Below are 27905 nucleotides of genomic sequence, written 5' to 3' on the forward strand. Positions count from 1 at the left end.
CCAACTTTAATCTGTTACCACATAGATCATCTTAGCCTCATCTCTTGCTTATCTTTAAATTTCAACTCCAGCAAAACACTTGGCTTTTAGAAGTATGAAAATCAAATTGTAGCAACTTTGGGAAGCCACATCATCTAGCAGAATAATTCTTAAAGGGCAAGGTGTATATCATCAAATTTTAACTTACAGTCAGCAGTACTTTTTAACATCAGTAGGCCTCCAGACCTCTGCTTCCAAGAAGATGAAGTAGCCCATTTCTCCCAGGTTCTCCCACTTAAAACCCTGAACATAACAACAAACAAACATAGGAAGACGCTGAAAGGTGGAAATGAGAAGGCAGACTTAACTAGGGACTTTGGGACTTGAAGAATAACATGGTGATGAGTCCCCTGTGTTTCCTGTTGCTTCCCATACATCCTGGAGAGAGTATTACAGGAACCCCCAATCAATAACCACCAACAGAAAAACAGACAAAAAAGCTTCCGAAAAAAACACAAAACCCTGTTCCCCCTAGCCAAAGTATGAGGAAAGGGGTTGCTAAAGACAGAAGACCATTTGGGCAATAATATACACACTACTCGAGCCAAGTGCCAGTGGAATATTGCACCCATCCCCTACGTCCTGTGGTTTCAGTTGGGCCAAGCTAGGATTTGACCTTCCACACCACCCCACTCCTGCCCTCCAGAAGAGCCAGCGCTCTGATTCCCCACCAGGGTTGTTTCAGTGTGGTCCAGTGGTGAGCTGAGCCTTCACCCCTTTCCATTAGCAAACAGACTTTAAAAGGTGGTGCCTGACAGGCTAGTTAACACTGGGCTGCCCTCACACAGTCGTGGGGTCCAATGGTGGGACTTAGCCTCCGTCTCTCCCTGACATCAATAAGAATAGGATGTTACAGGTTGGAGGGAGTAGGCACCCCACTAACCCCCAACACATGGTGTCAGTGAGACCCAGTGGGGTGCTGAATCCCCATAACTATCCTGAGGCAGTAAGACAGAATGAGATGGCACAAGCAGGGCTAGTTGGCAGTTCTCTTCCTCTTACCCTGGTGTCAGTGGAGCCAGCACGTAGCTGACCCTCTACCCACACCCGGCATCAACAAGAAGGAATGAAGTGGGAGGAAGGACAGCAAACACTTCACTTCTCCCCTCCCCTGGTGTCAAGAAATCTACTGGGGAGATGAACTTCCACTCCTACTAAAAGGCAACACAATGATATTAATGTTCCCACTTTTGGGGGAAGGTGTCAGAAAGGCCATAGGATAGCTGAACTTCTACTGATCTGTTTGCAGTGAGGCAATGTAAGTGCCCACTTTTGCTGGGGTATTGTCAGTAGGGCCCAATGGAAATCTGTATGTAACCCCCCAGTCCTCATACTACACCTCAAATAGGATGATTTCCTTCTAAAATGTAATAATAAAATTAAATGGGATGCAGAGTCATATAATAACTCACAATGTTTAGAATTCAATGGAAAAATACTCATGACACTAAGAACCAGGAAATCACAGAATAAATGAGAAAAGACAATAAACATACACCAACACTGAGATAAAACATCTATTGAAATGATCAGACAAGGATTTTAAATAAGCTGTCACATAAATGCTTCAATTAGCAATTATGTGTTCCTTGACAGAAATGGGAAAAATAGAAAATGTAAACAAAGAACTAGAAGCTATAACAATAAAAACAAATGAGAACAGTAGAACTGAAAAATACAACAATCAAAAAGCTTTGCTCAAGAGTAGAGTGGAGATTACAAAGCATAGAATCATGAACTTAGAAGAGATCAATACAATCCACCACATGTACAGAGAAAAATAGAGTGAGGGATAGAGATGGGAGAAAGAACAGGATCTCAAGAACGTGTAAACAGTACCAAAAGCACGAACATTCATATCATCAAAGTTCCAGAATGAAAACAGAGAGCAAGTAGGACTGACAAAGTATTCAAAGAAATCATGACTAAAAAGTTCCCAATTTTTTAGAAGACATAAACACAAATTCAAGAATCTGAGCAAACCCAAAGAGGAAAAACGCAAAGATATCCTTGCCAAGACGTGTCATAATTAAACTTCTGAAAAGTAGAGACAAAAAAAATCTCGAAAGTGGACAGGCAGAAACGATGCATTACTTATTGAGAAACACCAATTCCAATGACAGCATATTTCTTGTCTAAAACTCTGGAGTCAGAAGCATGGACATAACATTTTTCAAGTGCTAAAAGAAAAGAACGCTCAGCCACAAATTCACACTTTCTATATCCACTTTCTTGTTTGACTTACATTAATGGACTACTAACTCATCTTTCTATATCCGGGACTGCCATCACCCTTCTCCAAAAATCTAGTCACAGTATTTCCAGAGTGATCTTTCTGAAAATGAAACAACTTTTTCTTATAAAAATACCTGATTGTGTTATGAAACTTTTCTGTCTTCTAAGTTACCAGTTAACATCCTTCAATGGATTCCCATCTTTCTTGGAGTAAAATCTCACATCCAAACTCTCTTTGTCCTTTTGGGCTGCTGTAAGATTATGGTGCAGGTTGGGTGGCTCATAAACAACAGGCATTTTTTTCTCACAGTTCTGGAGGCTGCAAGTGCAAGAATAGGGTGGCAGTATGGTCAGATGAGGGCCCTCTTCTGAGTCACAGACTTCTCATGGTAACCTCACATGGCAGAAGAGCTTCGGGAGCTCTGTGGCGTCTCTTGTATAAGAGCACTAATACCATAATCATTTCCCAAAGGCCCCACCTACTAATACTATAACCTCCAGAAATTAAGATTTCAACGTATAAATTTGGAGGGGAACACAAAGACTACACCATAGCACTTACTATACATACATGGACCATTCATGGTCTGGCTTCTACCACCCTCTCCATTGTCTTCTTTTCTTACACTCCAGTGAGCATTTGTTTCTTTTTTTTTTTTTTTTTTTTTTTTAGCGGTACGCGGGCCTCTCCCTGTTGTGGACTCTCCCGTTGCAGAGCACAGGCTCCTAACGTGCAGGCTCAGCAGCCATGGCTCACGGGCCCAGCCGCTCCGCGGCATGTGGGATCTTCCCGGACCGTGTCACGAACCCGTGTCCCCAGCATCGGCAGGCGGACTCTCAACCACTGCACCACCAGGGAAGCCCCAGTGACATTTCTTATACTGATTATGAATGGAACTCCTTTCTGGACTGATCCTTAACCATTCATTTTCTGGCAAACATGAATTTATCTTCTCTTTTCCTCAAAAATTCACCCTTCCTTCATGTTACATATCCATTTCCATTGCCTTCTACAGGAAGCCCTACTGATATCCCCCATATACCACTGTCCACAGCATGAATTAAGGTCTTACCGTGTCTTCCTATAGCACTCTGTAATAATTTTTACGGTAACTATGGATTTTCTTATTTGAGTGTCACAATACATTGACTTCTAGGTGGCACGATAATGATTTTAGTAACAGTAACACTGGTGCCTAGTTTAACCCATGGCCTACTTTAGGTGTTCAATAAATGTTTGTTGAATGAGTGAATGAATGAATGAATGAATGGTCAGTTTGAAATCTTAATCATGTTACTTTTCAAAAATCTGTTAAAAAGATACCCACAGTTTTCCAGAAGATTAGGGACTTAGGATCTTCAACTTGATTTAGTAGAGGAAATTTTTACTCATACATCATGCTTAAATACCTCAAAGTAAAACCATTAACCCAGGAATTTAAGGTTACCATTTGGACTTGCAAGCCAATAATTAATATCTCCTGCCCCCACTGTATTAGATGGTTTCAATGCTCCACTCATATCTCCCCAGCACTCATCATTCCAGTATATGCTGATAGACTCATGCTACCACCTGCAATTATCCACCTTAGGGCAGGCCAGAAATGTACAGGAGTTAATGTATCTGGGTGTAGCTTTCAACCAAGGACAGAGGGGACTGGAAGATAAGTACTTCAAGTTTCTCACCAATTCTTGGGATAACTCTGAGACATGCTCTATAGAGTTTCACAGAACTCCCCTGAAGTACTGGCAGCAGTTTCCTGCAGGAGTAATTGATTCAGTAATGCACCTCTGTTGGCTTCCTTCCATGGCTCCATTCTCAATTCCCACTCCACTTCTGAGTTTTCTGGAAGCACCTCCCAGATGCACAGTTGGCATTCAAATTATTGCCTCAGGTTCTGCTTCTAGGGGAATTCAATTTATAGCCTCCTAACAATCCAGTGCTCCTTACAGAGCCATCACTGGTACAAGTACCAAGGCATGGCACATTATGTATCACCCCTCCTAAATCCTAATATTTTGAAACAGATAGGAAAGAGCACGACCTTGAAGAGAAAAATTGTTTCTATGAGAATAGCCAATGGATAAAGGGAAGGAGAGGGCCTCCCTGGTGGCGCAGTGGTTGAGAGTCCGCCTGCCGATGCAGGGGATACGGGTTCGTGCCCCGGTCCGGGAGGATCCCATATGCCGCGGAGCGGCTGTGCCCGTGAGCCACGGCCGCTGAGCCTGCGCATCCGGAGCCTGTGCTCCGCAACGGGAGAGGCCACAGCAGTGAGAGGCCCGCGTACCGCAAAAAAAAAAAAAAAAAAAAAAAAGGGAAGGAGAGACAGTGCCATTTGTTTTCCATTAATGATAGTGTGAAATTTATGGGCAGATGGTCTAACAGGTGTGACTATAGTTTGAGGAGCCTGCTCCCTTGGTTACAGAAGACTGCTATTGTTATTATTATGGAAGCACAACCTCATGACTTTATTGCTTCACTTGATGTAGCCTTTTCCTTTACCCTTAAATCTTTCTACATCACTGAATTGCAGCCAATAGATTTATTTTCTCCCTATGGCTCCATCACACAAAAAAGACACACATGTGCACACACACACACACACACAGAGTTTTGTGTATGCCAGTGCTAGAAAAGACAAGCTCATGGTGCATGTATGCGATGGATATTGTACATTACAGGTCTCTGTGAAATAGTTTTCTGCAGGTTCGTATGTTTATTTTATGAATAATTAACTTTAGTAAAGTTAATTTCATGAAGATCTTGATGAAGGCTGAAGAAAGGAAGTAAATTTTAAAGAAAAAGACTTAGAAACTTGCCCTTTTTGCCCTCTCTTTGTGTCTTAATGAACAAAGGATAACTGGGCCTTTTTTGAAGTGTTTGCTTGGGTTGAAGACACAAAATGCAACCTGTGCTTTTATCATAATATGTTCAGTTTATGAGTACACAAACTTATAAACCGTGAATTTCTCTAAAGTTATTATACCATTTAGAAGATGTTTGCTGGGACGTATACTTAAAACCAAACAATTGAGGTCTATATGTCCAAATAATTTCCTTCTCTCTTGCTGTCTCCATTTCAGTTTCCTGAGTTTCTGGGAAGGCCTGGTTTCCCCAGAGGAACGATTTCTGGTAGAATTCTGGAAGTCTGACCCAAGAAAAATAATCCAGTATAGCCAATGAATTGAGGACAAGAAGGTTTCCAATCAGGTAGGAACATTTAATCTCATACATTACAATCACCTTAAATAAGGTGTGCTGATAGCTGGGTATGATATAACTGCTTGGAAAAAGATGCATATCTAACCTACCCCACAAGGAAGCTGTTCTCAATTCCCTTAGAGGTTGTGGTGTTTATCAGAGAGTGCCTTGGGGGAAAATGAATACAATAACAGTATGATGCTTTTTTTTTTCATTTTTAGCTCATTGTTGCCAAGTACACTTGGTGATCTTGGTGCCTGTGGTTTAATCCCAGGAGGTTAGACATGTGGAACAGCACATTAACCCTTTTTAGTATTTTCTCCCAAGACAAATCATTTTTATAGGTTGTCTCCATGGTCTTCTAGTTGCTTATCAAAATTAAGCATCATGTCTTCTAAGTGAGTAATAGCCCCAGTCAGTGTGAGGAAATCAGCTTGGTTCTTATTGGGGCACAAATTCTTGGTCTTGGCACAAAGTGGGTTCACATAGGGAGTTAGAAGGAGAAGAATGGGGCATGCGAAAGGGGAGTTCTATGTTCTCATTTACCTATGCATGTTGAAACTCCACTAACAGTTTTATTTTCATTAGCAATTTGTGATAAAAACTTAGGGTAAAGGGAATAATGAAGCTGTGCCATTATATGGCAGGACAAAAGATAGTAGTGACATCAAAATCAGGGCCTATCCATCTCATTTGCAGTTATATACTCAGTGTTTAGCCTAGCATTTGACCCCTCATCAGTATTCAATAAGAAGATGCGTGTTGAATGATTTAGGGATGAATTAATGAATGAAAAAAGTTAATATGGTCGAAAATGTGTTTTATCCTTGTATTTTCGTGTGTTGACTTCTGTATTTGAAGACCCAGCACTGTAACTGACACATAGAATATACGCAATAAAATTTGCTGAAAGAATGAATGAGTCCCCACAATTCTAAGAATAATTTTAAGACCAACACAGACCCCATATCTACCATGGTCTATGACAGAAGTATCCAGAGATGAAAGCCTGATCTCAGCTAGTGGTAGAGCTGACAAAATTTATGTAGTTTTAATAATTTACAGCTCATCCCATTACATCTAGGCATAGTACCTACGTGAGCCATACAATTAAATGTGGACTGAAAAAAAATGCACAACCTAAAAGTTGAGATTTATGTTTTATTTGGAGGACATACTGAGGACTTAAACAGGAGACAACCTCTCAGATAGCTCTGAGGGACTGTTCCGAAGAGGTAAGGGAGGGCACAGGATATTTAGGGGTTCTTGCAAAAAAAAAAACCCAGGTAGTTGGAACATCAAAAGATTACTGTTAATTAAAGAAACTAGACATCTTAATTAAATAAATTTAGCACTTTTCTATATATGGTGAGATGCAAGAATCTGGTCTCATGGAAATCATTCCCTTGATATGCACTTTAATTATCTAGGGCCAGTATCCTGTTTTCTCCATCCTGAATCCCCTCAGGGTGCAGCATTGGGGGTGGCTTCAGTGGCTGATGGCTTGATGGCTATAACATCCTTTGTACTGATACCGCAGGCTACATTCTTTGTCCACGTAAATGACTTGAATATGGATAGTAAATCTGTGGATTTGCAAAACATAATTCTTGGAGCATTTTTAGAAGGACAAAGTTAAGGGCACTTTCAGAATCACTAGCAGCTAAAATTGCTATTTATACTTTTCCACCGGTAGGTAGTAATCTGTTGTTGCTATCTTCAGTATTCCCAAGGGATAACAAAAGCCATTTAATTCTAGAAAGAAATGTAAACTTTAGCACAATGCAACTTCCATAAAACCAAACACACAAACACACACCCAACTCTCGCAGATATGAAGTAATAATCTAAAATAGAATCCTGGAACTAATTGCAAAAAAAGAGCAAATGTACTCATATTGGATTTTATTCTTTTATTAATGTTTGATATATGTATATATGTATTTATTAATAAAATTCAGAGTTGCTATATGGAGAAATAGCTTTGTACCAATATTGTCTTTGTATGTGTTTATCAGTAATGTATGAGATTGCCTCCTATGCTCCTTTTCCTTTATTCTCTTGCAGGCAGTAGATGTAGTTATCAGTTGTTTTTAAAATTTCTAGGCAGCCAAAGGACTAGTATCACTTAAATAAAGAAGGCAAATTGTCCTAAAGTAGGAACAATTTTCCTTCATTATGGAACATAAAGTCCTCCTATGAAGGGGGAAGAATTTCATAGCTAAAAGCTTTCAACTACAGAAGATGTATGGGTAACTATGTATGTTGTTTCAAAGTGGACTCTCTATAATTAATGTCTAGGGGTTATCTTTGGTATATAATGGATTTTGATTTTTTAAATATTATTAGATAATCTACAAAAGAATATATTTAATTCTATGTAAGTTATGAGAAATAATAAAAACTCCTGCAAACACACCACCAAAACTAAGAACTAGAATCAAAACTGCTGAGTCTTCTCTCTGTTCTCTACCCTGATCCCACCTTCCTGCTTTCACCAAAGAAATCACTCTGATCTTGGCTTTATGTTGAACATCCACATAATTTTTATCTGATTTTGCTTATTATTGAGATTTATAAAATTGATATCTGTGCTTCTGTGCTTGCTTTTTTTACTCAACATTATGTTTCTAAGGTTCATCCACTTTACTTTAACTAGTGTTCATTCATTTGTACTACTGTATAATATTTTATTGTATAAATACAAGAAAATGTGTTTATTATTCTATTAATGATATTTGGGTTGTTTGGGGCCTATTACGGACAGTACTTCCATGAACATTTATTTTAATGTTTCCTGGTACACATGTGCAAGATTTAACATAAGTAAAAGAGTAGACATACTAAGAGTAGAATTGCTGAGTTGTAGGGAATTCAAATATTCAACTTTAAAAATTCATGTCAAAATGTCTTCCAAAGTTATGGAATCAATTTTCAGCCCTTTTGCTCTATAGCTTCACCAGTTAGAATGGCCATTCTAGTCTTTTGTTCCTTGTATTAGTCTGCTCAGGTTGTCCTAGCAAAATACCTCAGATTCAGTGGCTTAAAAAACAAGAGATTTATCTTCTCACAGTTCTGGAGGCTGGAAGTCCAGGCTCAAGATGTTGGCAGTTTTGGGTCCTCCTGAGGCCTCTGTCCTTGACTTGCAGATGACCACTGCTTCCTTGCTATGTCCTCACATGGCCTTTTCTCTGTGTGTATACATCCCTCTTATCTCTTTCTCTTCTTACAAGGACACCAGTCATATCAGTTAGGGCCCCACCATTATGACCTCATTCAACCATAATTATGTTTTTAAAGTCCCTGTCTCCAAACAGCCACATTGGGAGATGGGGCATCCACATACGAATTTTAGGGAACACAATTCAGTCCATAACAATTTTAATTTGTATTTCTCTAATTACTGATAGGCTGAGAATCCTTTCATTTGTTTAACAGTTGCCTATGTTTCCTATTCTGTGAAGTCCAGAGAATATCTTTTGTCCATTTTTCTACTGTTTATCTTTTTCTTACTTATTTGTATTGTTTTTTAAATACAAGCAAATAATCTTTGGTCAGCTATATATGACACAAATAAGTTATTTCATACCTTCTAACATTTTTAATGTTGTCTTGTGATAAATAGCGGCTCTCAATTTTAATGAAATCAAATTTATCTTTTAGCTTAGTGTCTTTTTGTTCTACTTAAAATGTCCTTCCCTAGTGTAATGCTACCCAGATATAGTATATTTTCTTTTGAACGTTCTAGTGTATCTTTGTTTTCTATTCAAGCCATTAATGCACTTACAATCGACTTGTCTATATTATCCAATTTCTTTGTTTTCTTATGAATAATTAAGTTTTCCAGGACCATTTTGTAATGAATGGATTTTTTAGGTGTGTCTGAGCTGTTCTTGACCATTCACATAAATTTCAGAATTGGCAATCCTGTAAAACCTCTATTAAGTATTTTTATTGTAATTGTATTGACTATATAAATTAAGTTGGGGAAAACTTACACCATTATGATGAGTGTTTTCAATCCATAAACAAGATGTACCTCTCCATTTATTTAAGACTTCTTTAACATCTTTCAATAAGGTTTCATTTTCTCCATAAATGTCTTGCACATTTTTATTTAGATTTATTCCTAGGTAGTTTTTTTTTTCCATTTTAAATAATTTTTAAGCTCTCTCTTTGTTCCTGGATTATAGAAATCCAATAGATTTTTGCATCTTGAGTTTATATCTAGCCATCTTGCTAATATTGTTTTTTAGTAAGAGAGAGGATTTTCTTAGCAAAGAGGAATAAATGTAAAATTAAGTAAAAAGGTTATGGGTCAGCTCTGGTCAATAGAACTTTCCATGATAATGGAAATGTTCTTAGTGCTGTCAAAAACTACAGCCATTAGTCACATGTGTTTTTAAATTTTTAAATGTAAGTTCAATAAAATTAAAATTTCAGTTCCTAAGTCAAACTTGCCCACATTTCAAGTATTTAATAGCCACTTGTGACTAATGGACACTATACTGGACATTGTATCTCTAGACTATTAGACTGTGAAGCCATGGCGTCCCGGGATTTTATCTTTGTCAATGGCATAGTGAGATCTTTTATGTGACAGTTATTCTGTTATTAAAAAGAGAAGTTACTTAACCAAGTCATCCCTAACTTTTTGAAATAATCCAACATGGCTTTCACCATCCATGAATTTCTTGAATCATATTTATGTTTCTAAACTATTTCTTGTATCAGGTGTTCACTTTGTAGCAAGTTCATTGTCCTAAAATGGCACATACCTAAGTATCAAGAGGTTCCCTTATTCCTGATAAGCTGTGATTGGATGAAGAAGACCTTGTTACCCTGCCTGTCTGATTTTTATTATAATCAGATGTTAATCTGTACCAGTCTCCATATTCAAAATTCACCTTCAAAATTATATGTTATTTACATGATGGTTGTCTTTATTTCATTTAGCTAGTATCGTGACCTTATAAATGCAGTTTTGGTCATTTTCTACTAAAACCTCATATTTATCTGTGTGGAAAAACATCTCCTACTTGTTTGCCCTCTTATAAACTCTTCCTGTAATTTAATCCTCATGAGCTTTATTTCCCCTAATTGTAATTACTTAATATTTTGTAAAACATTTAAGAGATCACTGGTATGCTCTTTTTTTCAATCATCTATACATTTAAACAGTGTGTTGCAATAAGAAATAGTACTGGTAATCAGAAAATCAGAGTCCTAGTTCTACCCATAAAAATGAACTATATGTGCATTTAAATAAGTTTTATATAAGGTTATATAAGGTTTATTCTGATTCTAAAATTGTTATGATTATTTAGAAAATTATGTTTGAAATATGGCATTATTCAAAACCAATAGAGGTTTGAAATCTATTAAAAATCTACAAAGAATTCAACTATTTCACCTTTTTCCCTGATTTGATATTAAACTGTAATCCTTCATCTTTCACTTACAGCATGCTGTAGCTGCTGTTGACACAAAGACAAAATATAATGTCTAAATATTGTGTACTTGTTTTTTAAATGAATACTTTTGTTTAAAATTGTCTTTTACATAGATTCTTGATTCCCTTTTCACAACTTTTCCATTCCCCATGCTACTGCAATCAATCACTCATGATAGAAAATTATTCTCTTTTCTGTTTGCTAAAGCTCTTTTTAAAATACCAAGTTTCAAATGATCATCAATTCAAGAAACTTTGGGAAATGAACCTCATCATTTCCAGAATGAATATTTTGTTTCACTGGCTACCAGGACACCATACTCTCCTAGATTTCTCCCCTCCTCACTCACCATTCCTTGGCAGTCTCCCTTGGTGATGCCTCCCATCCCTCAATGTCTTTTAGAATGCCCTAAGGCTCATTCCTGGCCCCCTTCACTCTCCATCTACCTTAACTACTCATGAGTTTTAATCTAGTCCCATTACTTGAATGGGAAGATGACTTATGATTCCCCAATTCGTACTTCTAGCCCTAAGCACTCACCAAACCTCCAGACTCCTAATTCCAATTTCCCACTAAATATCTCCAATCTATGCATAATAGACATTTCAAACTTAGCAAATAAAACTAAATATTTTGCTTTGATCCATCCATTGCACTCCCGTTTTTCCTGGCTCCATAACTCATCCAGTTGCTCAGGCCAAAAATGTTAGATTCATCCTTAAACTCTCACTTTCCCACAATTCCTGTGTCCAGTCCATCAGAAATTCTTGCCAGTCTAACTTGAAAATACATCCTGAATCCACCTACCTCTCACCTTACTCTTGCCGTCTTTACTTACTCCAAGCCATCATTGCTTGCCTCATCTAATGCAATAGGCAGCCTCTTCCACAACCTCCTTGCTTCCTCCCCTCTTGCTCCAATCCTTATAGTCTATAACCAATACAATAGCCAGAATAATCACACAAAAAAACATGAATCATATCACATTATTTCCCAAAACCTGTTCCCATCACTTTAGAATAAAAATTAAACTTTTTACCTGTCCCACATGCTTTATTCAGTATTTCTTCTGCCCTACTCTCCAAGCTCGTTTACTACTACTATTCTCTCACACACACATCCAGATTTTCTTTCTGCAGTGGCTTTCCCAACATCAGGGCCTTTGCACTTGCTATTCCCTAAAACCTGGAAGATTTAAAAAATCTGTAAGGTTCCTCCAAGCAAGATCTTAGAAGGTATTTACATTTCATTTTGTAGAGACATTTGGTAGAAGACATTTTTGCAAAAGATAGATACATTTTACTTTGGCGGCTATTCACACATCTGGCAATTTCCAAGTTGGTTAAATAACAAATGTGAATTGATGAAGCTAAAATAAAAGAACTGTAGTTGGTGAGACCTATGTGTTTTAAACCGTGAACTTTGAGGAATTGTAGACATGCAAACTCCACCATGGTTTCAGTGTTAATGTGTGAGAATTAGCTAAGGTATTTTCCAAATACTCATTACTCTCTAAAGAGCTTCTGAGCAGGAAATCAGAACAGGGCCTGTGGACGTGAATTTTATCTAGTACCACAGTTGATTCTGTTGCAGGTGGTTTTCAGTCAGCCCTTTGAGAGACACCAAGCTGGGGTATTTGCCCAGATATGATTACCAATGGTCATGCAAGTCACCAATGAGATACAATCGAGAATCAACAAATGACTGAAAAGAGTGACAAAAGAAGAAGAGGATCCAGTAAGGATCAGTAGAGACGCTATCCCAAGCACTCTTGGCTAGGAGTTTTACACATCCATTCATATAAATGGATGATAGTTAACAGCCAAATGGCACTGCACATTTTTTTAAGTTGCTGAGTATTAAAGTGTATGGCTAAGCATCATAAGTTTTGTTAAATTATATTTTGGTTGCTATAAAATTAGGTGTACATTGTGTGTCATAGATGTAGGGATACAGATGTGTAAATATATGTCATTGTTTCAGTTCTTCAGCTGCTACTTCATAATGTCTTTGCAACTTCTAAATGAAGGGCCTCTTCAAATATTGTTTAGAAAGGAAAGATACCTGTTCATCCCTGTCCACCTCCCTTTCTTCATCCCCTTCCTTGTCCCTTCCCTTTTTTTATATATCTTTATTGGAGTATAACTGCTTTATAGTGTTGTGATCCCTTCCCTTCTTGAACAAATTAGTCCATTAAGTGAGGTAAAATAACCCTTTGTCAGCATGGGGGAGGTGGGCATTCAAGGGACCAAATGACTTGGCATTGGGTCTCAGAGTCTGAGAAAGGGGAGAGGATGTCTGCATAAGGGAGCCTGGAGTTGACTGCTGAAGTCTGATTCGTGTGAAAGGGCATCCACATGAGGAAGTGGCCTTGGCAACCACTGTGTACAGATTGTCCTAACCCGTGCCAGGTGGAGAAAATGTGCGGATGGGAAAGTGGCAGCTACAAGAATTTACTTAAATACAGGAAGATTGATCAAATAATTAAGGATATTAAGAATATGGTAATCAGTGTTATTTTAATATCTGTGGAGGGAGTTAAAATATGAAAAGGGCAAAAACTAGAATGAAAGGGTGTTGAAAGGGAATGGAGGATGTTAATGTGAACACATGATTTTCAATGTAGAGACATTATAGAAAAAACATAGACTATATGTATGCATATGTTTATGAATGTGTTTGTGAATATGTGTAAATGGTTATGAATATGTGTTTTCATATGTGTGTATGTATATATGTACATAAATCCCCTAGCTCTGCCTATTGAGAGTACCTGGGACCACTGCTTCCCAAGAGCAATGAATACACCTAGTGTCCAGATCTTGGTTTCTAAATACAGCTCTCCAACTGAAGGAACTAAAGGTCTTTGGAGAAATGGCTGATTCTAGAACCGCTACAGGGAAAATATAAGATGACCCTAGAACATATTATTGTTTCAAGAAGTAAGGGATCAGCCATAAAAAGAAGCGAAATTGAGTTATTTGTAGTGAGGTGGATGGACCTAGAGTCTGTCATACAGAGTGAAGTAAGTCAGAAAGAGAAAGACAAATACCGTTTGCTAACACATATATATGGAATCTAAAAAAAAAAAAAAATGTCATGAAGAACCTAGGGGTAAGACGGGAATAAAGACACAGACCTACTAGAGAATGGACTTAAGGATATGGGGAGGGGGAAGGATAAGCTGTGACAAAGTGAGAGAGTGACATGGACATATATACACTACCAAACGTAAAATAGATAGCTAGTGGGAAGCAGCCGCATAGCACAGGGAGATCAGTTCGGTGCTTTGTGACCTAGAGGGGTGGGATTGGGACGTTGGGAAGGAGAGCGATGCAAGAGGGAAGAGATATGAAGATACATGTATAACTGATTCACTTTGTTATAAAGCAGAAACTAACACACCATTGTAAAACAAGTATACTCCAATAAAGATGTTAAAAAAAAAGAAGGGAGATATCACAGAATAATTGGGAAACATCAAAGGATATAGAAGCCAAACTGAAGGGGTTTCCACTGGACAAATCTTGAACAATCTCAGCCTCAAAATAAATAATGGCAGAAATGTATTATACTCAATTGAATAAAATAGGAGTCTATGAGTTCATACTGATTTAAATAATTAAATTGAGTAAATTATGTTTGATGAGGAACAGGATATTTACATAATTACAAAGTGCCTTACCACAAAAATTATTAATAATGAAGGAGAAAAAAATAACTTTACAATGGAGAAGACTGGGTGATACACCTTAATCAAATGAGTCACATGATATTCCAGTAAGGTTACAGGTTAAAAGTTTGCCAAAATTGTTTGATAGGAAGCAGTGAGAAGAACAGAGCTTCACCACTGTGTTATTCCTGCCAACTACACATATCCTGAATAATCATGAGACAAATACAAACAGCTAAATCCTACAAAATAACTGATCCATATTCTTTAAAACTTTCTAGTTCATGAGATTCAAGGGAAGCCTGAGAAAATTTTCCAGATTAAAAAACTAAAGAGACAGGACAACTAGATGCAACATGTGACACTGGGCTGATCCTTTTATTATGAAGGACATGATGGGGATAATTGACAAAACTTGAAAGGGGTCTGAGGATTAGTAGCTCTGTGGTCATGTGTCAGTGTTAATTTTCTTATTTTCATGATTATATTTGGATATGTGTTTGTAGGAAATACTAGAGGATTTGGGGGAGACATTGCATTGTGTTAGCAACTACTCTCAAATGGTTTGGGAAATAAATTATTTTTATTGTCATTTCAATCTTTCTTTAATTTTCGAGATTGTTAAAAGAAGGCAAAAAAAAGAGGAGTAACCCTCCTTTTCCTGGCGACTGCCATAGTTAAAAGCTCAGTTTACAATGGTGGTCAGTTTTTCAGTCTATTTGTGCTAATTTCTGTTACTAACAACATAGCATCTTATTTTCTATTTGAGGTTTTTGGATTTTTCCGAATTATGCTTTTGCTTTTTATTCTATCAAATGTCTATGAATTTGATAAAGTCCTCGGTATTAACACAAAATCAGTAAGATTCATAAAAATAAAAATAAGTTCTTGGAGAAATTTATAAATTTCTACCTGCATTCAAATTGGAGTAAGTTGGCAAGAAATTTATAAGGGGAAAATACTATAAGGAGCACTCCCATTCAGAAACTCAAAATGGTTGCACGTGTTTATCTTGTAAGAGGTCTGTGATGAAACAGCAGGATGAAGGCTATATGTCCAAACTTAAATGCAATCTTTTACATCGCCTTTCGTGTCAGGCCATGTAAGAACTGGGCAATTCAAGAAGTAAATTAGAACAATTCTTATTTTCAATAATTTCTTAGGTCAACACTTAGAATAATGAAACACTTATCTTTAACTCCAAGAAATCTGGACAGTTATTAAAGCAAATGTGTTGTCCTACTGGCCTACACCTGGTTACAAACAGCAGTACGACTTCAGAAAACCCTGGACACTGAGTGGGCTTTCTAACTATAGCTTTTTCTTTCTATGAAGGTGTTTTACAAGAATGCTATCTTTTGTGAAAATGTGGCCTTTAGAAAGGGTACACTAAGGTCTGTGACTTTTAGACCTAGAAAAGATTTGAAATATTTTCTTAGCCTGGGAATCCACATTTGAGAGGCATAGAAAGAGAAACCCAATGAAATTAAATATTTTGCCCACCATCAAATGGCAAACAAGTAATAACGACAGCACTCAAGCCTCTGTCTTCTAAATCCATTGAATGCAGCATAAATAGATTTCAATAACTGCTGATTTTCATTGTCCTCAACACTACATTTCTTCTGTGCCTTATCCCTCTTCTTTTAAGAGGGATGACAACATTATCTGCAAACTTTATCTATAACTATTTTTTTTTAATTTTGCTGTTTTGTAAACTTTTTGTTTCTATGTTGAAAACGTGTAAGGACATTTACCTTCTTTCTTGAAACACCTTTGCCTGCATTTATCACATTTTATTGTTGAACTATCGTGTAGCAATAAGTACAAAAGCGCCTCTAGTAGAGGAGATAATATCAGAGGCAACAAGGTGTGTGTATGGGGGGGCGGGGTTAGAGTTGACATACCTTAAGGGAGATGAGGAGAGAGGGAAGAGAATAGAAAGTTTATTTATTTGAAAAAATATGGCAAGTTAGAGAATTTTGGCTAAACTTAATACAATATAGCTTTCCTTAACTTAAATTCCGGGTTAACTTCCACTCTTTACATTGCCACAGACTAGGGAATAAACAAAGCAAAAAGATTTTTGGTACCACCATTTTGTGTTAATTTCATAAAGATTTCTACAAGACTTTTAAAAAATAAATTGAAAAACGAAAGTCTTGTCTTTAGCTTATTTTCCCTGCATGCTTGCACTTTAATAAGTTGATAAATGGCATTTAAACTCAATAGTTATGATTAATTCTGTCCCACAATTTTTAAAAGCACTGGGGATTGTGTGCGTGTGCATGTGCCCACCTTTACAACCAGTAAAATAAAGTTCTTGATCCAAAAATTATTATCACTTAGACTATTGAATACAATCAGATATGATAGAGGGGCCAGCTGTTGGTAGGTTTAAAAGTCACCCTAGGTGATTAATTCATGCAGCAGTGTTGCACGTCTCTCTTTAGATGAAGCACTTAGAAGTAGAACCAAGCATGGATCTAATTTCATATCTGAGATGTGTTTTATTTAGAGTTCTTTGGCAAGTGCTTGCTCTATGTGTTTTTATAGTCTTTGGTTGTGCTATAAAAATGTCAAAATTATGAATTAACAGATATGCAAAAGTGAAATCCTAGAAGATAGGATAAACATGAAGTCCTCTAATTATCACTCAAATAAGTTTGGTTGACACAGAACTGGGAATCAGATAAAGACATTAATAATTCATAATGCTGAAGTTAAAATCTTCTAGTTACAGTACAAAAGAAATCCTAATTTGTACCACAAGGTAATGAATTCAGTACTTTTCATTTGTTAAACATTTGCTTATTACCCTGCACCGTGCATATAAAACTGTTCCCAAATTTGGAGGGCAAACAGGAAAAACAGACACTCTCTACCCTCAAGTTGTTTATACTGCAGTCAGTGAAATTTCTCTACTTTGAGATCTTTTAATTCCTCTGCTCATTGTAACATCTTCTTCAGATGAATTGTTTTTTATTTGTTAAAACCAATGTTTAGCACTTGAAATAGTTTCCTCAATGTTCCTGATAGTGAAATAGAGTCATCATGGTAATTTCCAATACTAATTATAGAGTTGATAGGAGAAATGCTCAAGATTGATAGTAAAGTGATTTCAATAATCTACAAAATGTCTTGAGGTTTCCCAGATAACAACTTGTCTCCCAGACAAAAATGCACTTATTATTTATCTTCCAAGCTTATAAAAAGTTTTGTACTTTAATCATATAGAGATTTTACAACATCTTTTCATTCATATTTTAAGATATTTTGTTCAGTAGATTATCTCATTTAGAAACTATTGATTTTTATATACATACTATGTAAATATTAGTATACATTTCTCAATGACTAGATTAGTGCTTTCTTAACTACTTAAATTTGTTTAATTCATATTGTTGTTCTTCAGCATTTCTTTTACTCACTGGAGCCTATCCTGCTGACTTCAAAAAGCCTGAAAAATCTGAAAATCCCATTTAAAGTAACTGTATGGAAAATCTTTAAAATAACATATAATAATGGTAGAGAAGAAGTGTATTGAACATTGTGCTGAGATTATTCCATTAATAAAGAGATTAATCAATAATTCTAATATTCAGACATATAATCAAAATGAAAAACAATCATAATACTGAGCAATGACATTTTCAATAAAGGGAGATATTAAATATTGTATAGGAAACTAGAATCTGCAAAGCAGACAAGTTGGCAATGATTATACATATATTTAAAATATGTTGAAACAGTCATAGACAGTTTTTCTTTTTGGCTGAAAAGAGGCATATTGAAGTGTTGAAGCACTACTTCAACTGGAATAGATATTTAGACACTATACAGAAAACACGATTGCAGAAGAGCAGATATTAGCAGGTGTGTGAATGTGTATGTCTTTTTTGTGTGTGTGTGGTACGCGGGCTTCTCACTGCTGTGGCCTCTCCCGTTGCGGAGCACAGGCTCCGGATGCGCAGGCTCAGCGGCCATGGCGCACGGACCCAGCCGCTCCGCGGCATGTGGGATCTTCCCAAACCGGGGCACGAACCCGTGTCCCTTGCATCGGCAGGCGGACTCTCAACCACTGCGCCACCAGGGAAGCCCGTGTATGTCTTTAATTAATGTATTTTCATTCATTCAAAAAGGGAAGAATGCCAAATTTACTTTAAAGCTGGCATTGTGATATGTTAAAGTTCCATTCTTAGACTTTTGCTGCTGTTGCTGTTCCTTTAGTATTCACCAAAGAGTACCGTCCTGTCATTTATCCAAGTTAGAAATCTAGGAGCAATCCTAGGATTCTCATTATAGGGTCCACTACCTTCATGCTCCCCCCTCAATAAGTAACACATTCTTGGCTCTCCTATATAGGAAAGCTGTCTCCAATGTACGCCTGCTCTGTCACTCTCCGGGTCCAGCATCTCTGCCTCAGCCTCCCATTGAAGTCACTTCTAGTTCATTCTGTGCAGGGCCATTTTTAAACCTTCCTCAGTCCTAGGCAATTGCCCTTTTAGAAGCTTTACCCTAAATGTTATCAAATGCATTAAAATGTGCCCAAGTCACATATCCAATATAATTTATAGATAACTATATGAAAGCTGAGTAACATTGCTGTTGTAGTAATATTAGTTGAAAATATTAATTACACAAGTTTTGATCTCCATTTTGCAGATTTGTTTTCATATTCTGGAGCCCTTTTTTTCAGGTTCCAAACAATTTTCTAAGTCCTTCTCAAACTCCTAGTCCCTAGTGAGTGTGCTTTTACTGTCACAGGGTTGAACAGCCCAGACAGCAAGATGTCTGAAGATGAAGACCATCACAGGGATGAGTAAATCAGATACGTGGAAGTTGGAATGCAAAGTGTTTGTAGAAAAAAATATACAAATCAAGGAAGAAATTGCAGTGTCAATTAATATGATGTATATCAGATGATAGTATTAAAAAGCCAGGTGAAAATAAAATAACTTAATAATGTACCTATTTGTCTGATTGTTTACTAGTGATATACTGCTCAGTGTAAGGTGAGAACCACAGATATTATCTTCTGGACAAAAACCCTTTAAGCCCTAACAGTTTCAGTTTATAAATTTCCTCTCTAATAAATGAGGAATAAAATAATTTACAATAAATTAATTATTTCCTCTTCTGAAGGTACCAGTACCACAAATTCAGTCAGAAGATGGATCAAGTTTTTCATACATTTCTCTCATTTCACATTTTTTAAATAAATGAGACTATATTTTGTCTAATGACTACCAGAACAACTATCTGGAAACTGTGACTTCATTATATGTGAGAGAGTATTTTAGGAGATACAGATGTATATTTAGATGGAGATATAAATACATAGCATATATACACAATATTTAATCAGACACAGGAAATGTAGGATAGCTCCAGAGTGGTACACCCTATGTTCTGAGCTGCTCCGAAATGCAGTTCCTTTTTTTTTTTTTAACATCTTTATTGGAGTATACTTGCTTTACAGTGGTGTGTTAGTTTCTGCTTTATAACAAAGTGAATCAGTTATACATATACACATGTTCCCATATCACTTCCCTCTTGCGTCTCCCTCCCTCCCACCCTCCCTATCCCACCCCTCTAGGCGGTCACAAAGCACCCAGCTGATCTCCCTGTGCTATGTGGCTGCTTCCCACTAGCTATCTGTTCTAATGGGAGTTCTCTGGGCACAAAGGGCACTATTTTCTGTAATGAGATTAGAAGAAAGGATTTGCTAATAATTGCTTCTATAGCAACTAAAAATCTTGGAATCCCACCTTTCAGCATTTTGAAAATCTTAAAGGGGATGTTGTCAGTAACAAAAAAATTGAAGACTGATTATGTATTTAAATTAATGATTCTTTAAATTCATCTTTTAAATTGATTCATGCTTCTCAGAAAATAAAATATGCTAATCCGTATATCCTTTTTCCACTGCGTAGGGCAACTATATCTAAAAACAAAAATACTATCATTTTACTTTCCTTTACTATATTCCTCCACAGCTTGTGTTGCACTTTCATATTTTCTTTTCATTCTGCTAGTGAGATATATATCCATATATGTATGTATACATATATGTATATATACACATAATATTTAGATTTTAGATATTTGCATTATGCAGGGCAATCCATAAAATGGATAGATGCTTAATTTTAATACCATTGAATACAATTTTCATAATTTTATACTTTAATTAGTTTTGGAAGCACAAACCAGAAAGGGTAAAGCAAACTTGAAATGGAAAAAGATGACCAAGCTGGCATTTTGCATTTCAGACTTTATATTTGGACTACTCAGTGGGACAGATTATAATAACAAACTTTTGCTTTTGCAGGGAGGTCAATCTTTGCTTCTGCATTGCCTCATCTCTTTTAATCCCATCCAGTTTATTTTTCATCTCAGAAACTATATTTTTCATCTCTAGGAACTCAATTTGGGTTATTTTTATATCCTCTGTATGTCTATTTAAGATGTTGACGCTTTCCTTTAAACTTTTTGAACCTATGAAAATTAGTTATAATAACTGTTTGAATGTCTTTGTTTACTGATTGTACCATTTTTCAGTCTGTTTTCATTAATTAATTTTTCTCCTTGTTATGGGTTATATTTTCCTTCGTCTTTGCATCCCTAGTAATTCTAGATTGCATGTCAGATATTGTGAATTTTACTTTACTGGTTGCAGGGCGTATTTGTATTTTTGTAAATATTTGTAACTTTGCTCAAAGAGGTAGTTAAGAAATAGTTTGATCATTTTGAGGCTTCCTTGTAAGCCTTATTAGGCTGCAAGTGAAACAATTTAGTCTAGGGCTAATTTGGTCCCACTACTAAGCCTATACCCATTGAATACTCTGTGTACTGAATACTCTAGTTGATGCTGCATGTATTAAATTATATCAAGACATATTTGTATAATCTTAAAGCAATAAATGCAACACATAAAAATATAAAAAATTTTAAAAATTAACTTTTATTAAATAAAACAAAAATGTTTTCTTCTAGTAATTGTAGTATTTTAACATATTTAAATACTGCATCCCTATGAAATTCATTTTGTTAATAAATATGAAAAGAGAATCCACCTTTATTTTTCACAGGTGACCAGGGACTTGTTCAAACACCAACATTTAACTGTATTACACAAAACATTATGCCACTGGTTTTTATGGGTTATCATTATAATTAACAGCTTTATACAACCGTTGTCTTGTGCTGTTTGTTGTTCAATGTCTAAAAGTATTGTTTAATATATATATATTTTTTTACTTTTAGCAGTTTAAGCCAGGAGAGTAAATCCAGTTCCTGTTACTCCATCCTGTCCAGAAGCACAGGTCTTAAGTGAAATTTAATACCAAAGGAACAGTTCCAAATTTTACAACGGATCTATCACTGGTTGTTAGCATATCTTCCCACACCCAAGACACCAAGATACCTTCTACTCACTGTTAAAGTTTATGATGAGCAAAACTTCCACCACTGTGCTTCCTTAGCATGTGAGTATATTTTTAACTTACTGGTTATATATATTCTCTAATTATCCATTATTTTGTCCTTCTTTTTTATTAGATATTGATATCCACATTTTTTTCTAAAAGCTCACAGAAATTTCTCTCATTAACAACACCAATAGAAATAACAATAAAAATCGCCTTGGGGGACCAAATTTATATCACATTATCAAGTTTTTATTTTGCTCCCATAAAACTTCTGCAAAATACAACCACTGTCTATCATCAGTATCATTAGAACAAAACCAAGTCATTCTAATCTCAAAAGCACAATATTTTATTTAACTTAATAAATTTCACATTATAAAAATTTTCTCATAGCATCATCCTTATTCCTCAGTATTCACTAATTTTGGGGGATTTTTCTTTCAGTTATTTGAGACTAAGGATGATTTTATTCATCTCTACAACCTGGTATATATATATGTACAATGTTTGTCAAAAGGTGGATATTCAAAAAAAATTCTTGACTAAATTATGGTAATTCATGTGATCAGTTCTGCAGTTCTTAAAACTTTAAATTACTTGTTAATTCTAAGAGAAAGTCAGATAATTTTTAGAAGGATTTCCAAACCATGCTAAAGTGTCAGCCTTCATTTCCTTGTGTGAGGGAAACAGGAGAGAAATAGATGGTTTTAAAGTTCTCCAAGCTTCTGTGTCCTTTATACATCCACAATTTTAATCCTTATCATTTTCAAGATTTGCTAAATTATTTGAGGTGATCCATTCTCTTATTAAAGTTACATATTTTATGTCACATACTGCGCATATTAACAAATAATTTACTGATAAATGACAATGCCCATAACATCAGGTTAATCTGATTTCCATGAAATGAGCTATAACTTCAAGAATATTAATTCATCTAATAAGGGTGATGATTTACATAATGTTGCCTAAAATATTTCTCTTGATTATTTAAGAGAGTTTTCCTAGGGGAAAATAGCTGGGAAGTCTATACAAAAAAAAAAATAACAACCATGATTAATTTAATTCCAGTCTAAGGGACTCCATATATAATGTATTTGAGAAAACCAAGTCACTATTATAGATTCAGATAAATGGTTGTATATTTGAGATATTTTTAATGTAACCCAAATTATAAGAAATAGTTTTTTGGTATAGAAGCAACCACTCTTTTACCTAAAGGAAAATATAAAATCTGAGTTCATTGAAAATTTGCCTCATTGCCCTCTGTTAGTTTGTGCCTGCCCCATCCTTAGGGGCCCAGTTAAGGACTATTCTATCATCCATACATCAGAAGAGAATGTCTGTGTTCTATGTTGATAGTCAGTCTAAACAAATATTTATACAGTTGAGATCAGAGATATAAAATGTCAGTTCCAAATCCACCCATGATGGCACATATACCAGACAGATGACAAAGGTTATAAAGGCCTGTGAAATACTTGAATCATATTTTGCAACCCTTGAAAGAATTCAAGTTGGAGATTAGCAGAAACCAGGCTCAGTTCTGTCCATAATCCCCTTTATCTGTCTTCTAGCCAACAATATGAAAACCTGAAGCCAAGCTGACAAATAGAGTGTGAAGGGCCTTCTACTGCATTTAAGAAAAAACTGAGACTTGCTATAGGTAGAAATTATCTTTTCTATTACTATTATTGTTGATGTTGTTGTTATTCATAGAAATAATGAAAAAAAACCCTAAATAACATTATTCTGCTGGATTCTTTACTATATGCAACACAATAAATTAACTCGCTTCATATTACACTGGGCATATAACATGAAAACATGTGCAGAGAACAGAAATCAGTATCTGTACAGACAAATGCCCCTGTGATAGAGAAATCTATTATTTTAAGTCCAGACAATTAGATCTATTAAGGTGTAAGAGTGTTTCAGTACAGTCCTGCTAAAAGTAAACCTTAAAAGTAAATCGAAAAAAAAAAGGAAAACTGATGCCAGTTAGATACAAAATATAAGATTATGCTATGTATATGGGACAGGATAGAACTCTGAATGCACTCACATGTAGGGAAAGCAATATTAGTGACAAATCAACTAATGTCCTTATTGAGCATAGACGTTCCAAGAAGGGTGAAGAGTACTGTATATTAGATGTAAGACTCATAATATTCAAGTTAGTTGTAAAAGAAACAAGGTAAATGCTTTCAGTCAATAGGATAGGCTGAACTGATATTGAGAATCCTTTCTTGCAATCTGAACACACAGTTTGTTATACTTGTGTTTTCTTTTATATGTTGCTTTTACATGTAGCAACACATAAAAAGAAAATGAACAAGCTTACAAAAAATGGGGGGGGATCCCCAGTCTCAGGATTTAAGGAGAAAAAACAAATTCAACATTAGAATAGTGAGGAGGAGTTGAAACCAAGAAATTCAAGGGGGCCCTGGAAATAATAAGCCTTGTTTTTGAGGGCTGGCTTTAAATATCTGTTGTCTTATCAGAAAACAGGTAGATGCTGTTACAGTCTTATCAGAAAACAGGTAGATGCTGGAAAACAATAGAATAATATCTTCAAAGTACTGAGCACATATAGCTGTCCAAATTAAAATTCTACACCTCATTTTAAAAAACTACTCAAGAACAAGAAGTAAAGAAATTTTCATTCATAGACAAAGAGGAATTACCACCCACAAACTGTAACAACAACAACAACAAAATGACTAAAGCAGTAGCAGCAGCTATTGGAATTGTCTGAAGGCATTAAAAAATATTCTGATGCCTGAAGCCAATACTTGGAGATTTTTTTTTTTTTAACCAGTGATCTAGGCGGTGTTTCAATAATGGGAGCTTTAAAAAGTTCTCACATAATTCTCATGTGTTTTAGGCAAGATTGGAGACCATTGTACAAAGAATGTTCTTCAGTAAGAAAGAAAATAAGCATAATAAAAAGAAGTAGGAAGGTGCACTGAACAGTGACCAGCAAAGAAATTTGTAATGTTGGAATGAATCTGAATAACGGTTGAGTGTAAAAAATAATAGCCAATGGGGGTATGTACAAAGTAAAACTAAAACACTAGATAATATACTGAAATACTGGAGATCAGATTTAAAATTTGAGGGGTCCATGAACTGCTTAGGAGGAAGATGAGATAATTAGTTTTAGACTTTTTCAAGTTAGAAATATATGTCAAATTTTTCAGAAAACACTAAAAATGAAGACTTCATATATGATTCATAAAAAGGTAGACCATAAAAAGAGAATGAAAAATGTGTTTAAACGAAGTTAGTACCGGGAGGGATGAAACATGGAAAAATAAAGGAGAAATAGATCAATAATCACAATACATTTGATCACAGAGACAATAAAAATAAATTAAAAAATTCCAGTTTATGCTGCTTACAAAAGACATATATAAACTATTTTTAAGATGCAATGCAATACTTCACTCGAAATAATTAATTATATACATGATAAATGATTTTTAAGATTACATATTTGGCATGATGACATGTCTACAAATTTTTAAAACTCAAAGCAATCATGTGTTTTTCATGGATTCATTTGCATATAGTAAAAAGTTCAAGCATGGATTCAAAGTATTTATATTCAATTCATGATACCAGTTATCTAAGAAGAGGAAAAATGGGACTGAAATGAGAATAGAGAGGAGAGAAAAGAAATGTGTGTGTATCTGTGTGTTTGTGTGTGTGTGTGTGAACACACGTACAACAAATGTGTGCTTCTTTCACAGCATGATTCACTGTATTCCATCACAATATTAATAAGATTTCACACAATATGGGCATCTCTGCAGAAATTAAAATTGTCCCATGCTTATGTGTATTGGGCAATGAGCTCACCTTACTATTTCCATCCATTCTTCAATTAAAATCTAGAAATGTGAATGGGCTGGTAGAATTTAGTTAGTGAGCCAATTATCTTTACAGAACATGCTAGTTATGCACAGCTTTTCCTTGGCTTAACTATGTTTTAAAATAGCAGGCATTCATTTTACGTCTTTAATTGATGGCTATCACACACAATTAGTTTGAAATTTCTTATCAATATGCTTGAAATATACTTGGTTGAATCATTGGAGTAATCTTTTTTGAACTTACCCAAAAGTATGTGTTTAGCCTTCCTAAACACAGTGGCACATTTCCAAGTACAAAGTAGTTGCATTAGAATTATTCCTAATATGAAGACATTCAATATTTGTGGCAACAAATTTTCTCTTGAAAACTTAGCTTCCAGATGGAAGAAAAATAAGGGTAGAAATGTATTTAAAGGCAAATTTGAAGATGAGAAATCAAAATTCACATTCCATAGTGAAAGAAAAAGGGTTAGTAATTACAGAGAGAAAGGCAAATACAATGCAAAAATTATTGGAACATATTTTGCTCAATTACAAACAAACTTACATGGTAAGTTGTAGCTTCCATTATTGCACCAATTTGTAGCATATTTTAATATTTTCATTTTGAAAGGAAAATTTTAAAAAGTCATCTATTGTTTTTTTAGAAAGTATCTAGAGTGGTTGAAGTGAAATAACTTTCAGAAAATGTGTTAAAATGGGGCTACAAAAGACTTAGGAGGACATAAGCTTGGTTCTTATTATGGACAGTTTGCAGATCAGCCATGGGGATACACATTATTTCCAGTTTAAAATGAATGATGATTCTATATACATATATATGCATCTTATCATATTGATTATAAACCAAGTAAAATCTCATGAAATCTAAGTATGTTTGAAAAACTTAAACCTATTTTTATGTTTTCCCAAACACTAGAAAATGAAAGCAATTTCTGTTGTTTGTCATTTTCTTTTGGACTCTCTTGGCTTCCTGAAAATGATTATGTCAAGATATTGGAGAAATATTCATAGGAAGCAACAGAGGCCATGAGAATAGAGACCTACACTGCTTCCTCATTAGAAAAAATAAAATAAAAATTCCTGTCTATCCATTTCAAATTACACTCAGGGATGCTTATAATATAGAATTTGAAAGTTGAATACATACTAGTTGTCAAGTAGTCAGCCCCGTTGATTATTCATGCATTCCCTCCTAAGTATGTTGTTCTTAGAATTCAGAGGGGTCCTTTAATCACACCCCCCATCTTGACCACTCACATCTCCAGATTTTCCTACTTCACGGCATATTGGTGTTTAACTTATTAAACAAATATTTGTTGAACAATTACTATGCATGCTAAGCAAAGGGGATCAAAGATGAATGAATATTCATTTGTCTTTAAGGAGACACAGTCTACTGGAGAGAGGCAGAACTGTGAACAGATGACTGCATAAAGAGGCAAAGTCAAGTCTTATTTATTCAGAGGAAGAAGTCCCCGTGATCAAGCAACAAGTAAAATCATTTCAGTGTGCAAGACATGGATTTGTGATTGAAAATGCACAAGCATATTTATTATCCATCATAGATGATCACCTATTATAATCAGGGAGATTTCTTAATGGCACAGCATCTAGAGGAGGACGTCATGCATGAACCTGTCATATTCAGAAAGTAAGGAAGTGGCACAGTGGGAACAATTCAGGAAAGTAAATAAACATGACAGTAGGTTTTAAATCTACTTTACCTGTTCTTACTATTATTAATCTATTTGGGCAAGTGGTAGTTTTCATTGATGTTAGCATTTTTTCATCCATGACTTGAAATCAGACATTAAATATTAATATTATAAAAATATTACAAATGGAATTCATTCACAAATTTATAAAAATAGATCAGCACCAGAGACCTATTTATTGGAAACAAAGTAGGTAGAACAATGAAACTCATTTATAGTTCCTCCTCAACCAAAGTGGACAGAAGTTTTATATGTAGAGGTCAATCCTGGGCCA

At 35.5% G+C, this 27905-nt stretch overlaps 1 long non-coding RNA gene across 2 annotated transcripts in view; it reads left to right on the top strand.

Annotated features, from left to right (window-relative positions):
* The window catches only part of LOC308611300, a 43369-nt gene extending 15693 nt beyond the window's left edge, over nucleotides 1–27676 (top strand). Inside the window, exons 2-4 of one of the 2 annotated variants that reach the window (XR_014014830.1) lie at nucleotides 21872–22092; nucleotides 23613–23701; nucleotides 27300–27676. This is a non-coding gene — a long non-coding RNA (uncharacterized lncRNA). Of the gene's footprint in view, nucleotides 1–21871; nucleotides 22093–23612; nucleotides 24366–27299 lie in introns of those variants that run through there. The other variant, XR_014014831.1, reaches the window with a different exon arrangement.
* The last annotated feature ends 229 nt before the right edge of the window (nucleotides 27677–27905 follow it).

The sequence above is a fragment of the Mesoplodon bidens genome (genome assembly GCF_964165515.1).
Source record: "Mesoplodon bidens genome assembly, contig: HAP1_SCAFFOLD_179, whole genome shotgun sequence".
NCBI lineage: Eukaryota > Metazoa > Chordata > Mammalia > Artiodactyla > Ziphiidae > Mesoplodon > Mesoplodon bidens.